Raw genomic sequence first — 4,380 nt, forward strand, 5'->3', positions numbered from 1 at the left:
GTTAAAAATAGAAACCCTAATTAGGGCATCCTGGTTAAGGCAACCGTCATTAAGCATATCGACCTGGATGATATTCATATCAACTAGGATGATAGGTTCAAATCAGAAAGAATCAGCCGCCAGATCTATTTAGATAGCTTTTATTTTTGGACATCGTCCTGGATGATGTAATACAATTATGTCTAAATTAATTTGATAATTAAGGAAAGCAATTAAGGTTTGATTATTCGATCATATCGACCTGGACGATCGCAAGATCGTCCAGGATGATCAGTTCAAAAACCTTAGTTGTTCCTGGATGATTAAACATCGGCCAGCTTCTATTCAGGGTAATGCTCTGAATGATATGCACTAAATTGAACTAATCATCTCGAATGATCGCAAGATCGATTTGAACAATAAGATTATTTTTCCATCATCTAGATATCCATTCTGGATGATATTAAACGATTTGTACTAATCATACATGACAATATACTATCAGCCTAGAAGATATGAACAAAAACCTTATGATCATCCCAAATCGCCCTGGCTGATTGAACTAAATTTATACTGATAGTAAAGGACGATATTTATATTATATTGGACAATAAAGTCAGTTTGTTGGAATTAAGAGCAATTCCAAAGCTCTTCTATTTAAGACCTCTTTTTCTACTAAAGAGATTATCTGTCACTATTGTTATGACCTGAGAGAGCCAAAAGGAAAGGGGGAGTAAGGGAGTGAGAGAGAGGATCTTGTGAGAGGGTGAGTTTATAAGGGGTTTCACAAAGGTTGCTCCAAGAAAGGATTATTCATCGTCTTCTCCGGTCATCGTCCCTAGTTCCTTGGAGATTCTAGAGAGGTCTACATCAGCATCTAATCTAGGTTCTCTGCCTGCTTCAAGAGGAAGCAAAAGGAGTTGGGTTCTCTACCTCACCACGGTCAGTGGAAATTAAAAGAGGTTTGTAAGGGCTTCTCTGCCTTGCTGTGGGGGCAAAAGGAGAGACACTGTGTTTAGTGTAATACTCGGAGGGCGCCTCCAAGGAGTGGACGTAGGTCGAGTTAACCTAACCACTATAAATTTCTATGTTCTTTATTACTGCTTCCATATTTAATTTTTGCACTTTGATTTCTGTGGAAAATCTTTATTTTGGTTTAAGATTGTGCTTTTGCTTAAAGATTTTTTAAAATACCAATTCACCGCCCTCTTGGTTAGCCTTGGGACTAGTTCATTAGAGCTTAACATCCCTATCGAATTTCAGTATTGTTATTTCGTTCATCATGAGACTTTACACACTTTCTTACATGATTGATACAAATGTCACCATTATCATCCTTATATGATTTGTATTATCTGCTCATGTATTTGTTTGTAATTAGACTATGCATTGCCTCTAGTTATTGTTAAAGCTTTGTTCTTCATGGTCTAAAGCTTTGTTCAGCATATGCCTCCCACCTTGTATGGTTGCATTTGGAGTTCCTTAGTCCGCATAAGCTTTGCGTTCATTTATGACCACTTGAACAATTAGAATTTTCTTATATCTTTATTGTTCATTCATCAATTCATGGATTGGTTTTGTATGCTCCATTCGAATTCAAGTTCTTTAGAGCTCATGTTCATTCAAGTTTGAGTCCAATGTTTGCAGGTTCAATTAATGTTCAAATTGAGCTCAAGTTACATTTTAATATCAATTTTATTTTACTTAAGTTCAAAATCTTTATTATTCATCTTTTGCATTTTGTCCACAAGTCCAAGTACAAGTCCCCTATAATTCAAATTGTAAGCTTAAGTTCCCTGTATTTACTGAAAAATCAGACAACTTCTCGGCATCTCCCCAATTAAGGGAAAATTTTATGAGTCATAGCTTTCCCGCCACAGAAAGATGTGCATGGTCGGTGTCTGGGGACACTGGGGCCGTAGTCTTATTCCCCACCATGCCAACAAAAGCATACATGGATCTTCAAAAGTACCTATTTGAAAAAACAATTCTTCCTTGCATATGGGTACTTATATTTTTACCTTGCAGTGCAAAGAAAAGTGCACATAAGGATTGTCTACCTTGCCACAAGCATCGCACCAAGTTCCCTCTCACCACACTCAAAAAAGCGTGCATAAGTGTCACTTGGTACACTGCAAACATAAAAAAAGACTTTAGGTGGGATTATCCACTTCGTTGTGAGCACCGCAATGAACTCACTCCTATTGTTCTAAGACAAGAGCGTATGGGTGGTTACTTACCACACTACGGTCATCCACTACATAAAAATTACCCATTTCTGGTGGCTTTCTGGAGGTTAATTTTCTGGTAGCATTCCAGCAATTTTTCGATGGAAAATAATGAGACAAATTTTTCGATGAAATTTTCAGGCGGTTTTTTTTTCCACGAAATTTTTGGGCGGCCTTTTCAATTTTTTGGTGAAGTTTTAAAAATTTAATTAAGATGATTAAAATTTTAACTATTTAAATGATTTAACAAAAATGATTAAAAATTATAATAACAATTTATTAATTTTCAGCCGGCGCGGGAGAGCGGGCTAGCGAGAGCGGGGGGCGCAGGGTGGCGGGAGCTGGGTGGCGCGGGCGGGGTACCGCGAACGTGCAAGGGGGTGTTCATAAAGATTTTTTTAAAACTTTTTTTATAATTTACTGGTGGTTTAATTCCGCCGGAATTTATTTTCTTGCGAAGATTTTACCGGCAAAATTTTTCCACTAGAAATTTCGTAAACTGCCGGAAAATGATCAATTTCCACCAGAAAATTCTGCCGGTAATAGATGATTTTCCTGTAGTGATCAAAAATTAGATTATTGAGTTAAAGAAGATTATACATGACAAGAATTTTGAAAAATTACATAAATTACAAAAATGCACAAAAATATAAATTTCCATAAAATCCCTTCTTCTTCTTTTTTTTTGCATTCTCATTTTTTTTTAAATCTTCTATATATACTGATAATATACTAGTGTTATACTAAAAATTATAATTATAGTTATAATACCTAATAACGCTTAATAACTAAAAAAGAAATAAAAGATATGTACTTAAGTCTGGATTTGCTCGGATGAGGGAGGGTGAATTATTAGGTCCGGTGACCGGACCGTTCGGACACCAATCCAAATACGTCATGTCACCGGAATACATTGGACCCCGGGTGTATCTGGGTGACGTGGAGCGTTTGGATTGGTGTTCGGACGAATCTGAACACCAGAAGTGATAATTTTCGCAGAGGGAGAAGGTAGGTTGATCGAATGAAAGCTTGGTTGAGGTAGGGAAAAAAAACCCATCTCTCTCTGCCTCTGTCTCTCTCTCTCTGGACTGAAGGAACCCGATGGGGTCAAGATCTGGTCAGCTTGAGTGGCTCCAATTGATATGGAGGTCAAGAAAAGGTATGCGAGCGGTTGGGTTCAGTTCCGATGTGGGAATGTCGGAGCTGCTAGCGTCGAATGAGGGCTTAGAGATAGGTGGGTGGAAACTACGGATTGGAGCACGTTTGCAAAAGCTAGGCCGGTTGAATGAGGGCCGACTGCTTGCGGCGCTGGCTTATGGTAGAGAGGAGGCTAGATGGGTTGGATGAATGGGGAAATCGAAAGAGAGAAGAGGCTGGTTAAGGGAACTTGGTTTATAGGATGTTGGCAACGGGATTGAAGCAGAGGATCATCGAGTGGAGTGGATTCGACTGTGAGGAAGAGAAGTTGTGTACGGGAAAAGAACAATCGAAGTTCTTTTGGCTTGCATTTTAATAACGGAAATGGACCTCCTAGGAATCACGTGAAAAGCGGAAACGGCGCCGAACAGGTACAAAATTACGGGATTTATGCAGGAATTCGATGGGTTTGAGCCGGGATTTGAGGTGACGAAGTAGACGACGTTGATCTGCAGCTGAGCATTTTTTTCTCCTTTTTTTTGCTACTTGAGTAGATATCAACAGTTATAATAGTTTAAGAACTCCAAATACACATAACAAATAACAACTTATGTAAAAATCATCTTAAAGTTTATAAGATTAGGGAGAACATCAAAAATAGGTAGAACTACTCAACTAGCTGGAGGAAGAGAAACACTTGCTGTTAGGAGTATATGAGCCCCATTCACCACATTGATCACGTGCCAAATTAAGTCTTACTGAATGTCCCAAAAGTTCTTGTCCATTTAAATCATTCAATGTCTATCAAAATGAGGGCATAAAAATTAGTTTAAAGCTGTGATCTATAGGAAGCTGAGAGAAAATATTCTTAAGTATGAATAAGCAAGCATAACATTATAAGAAAAAGAAAAAGTATATATTTTTTAAATAACCAAGTAACCTTTTGAGCTCCTTCTGCAGTGGCAAATTCTACATGCCCAAACCCCTTGAACTGTCCATAATCAAGTATGGCTAATTGAACATCATTAATGTCCTC

Source organism: Dendrobium catenatum, unplaced genomic scaffold, assembly GCF_001605985.2.
Source record: "Dendrobium catenatum unplaced genomic scaffold, ASM160598v2 fragScaff_scaffold_621, whole genome shotgun sequence".
In the NCBI taxonomy this organism is placed as follows: Eukaryota; Viridiplantae; Streptophyta; class Magnoliopsida; order Asparagales; family Orchidaceae; genus Dendrobium; species Dendrobium catenatum.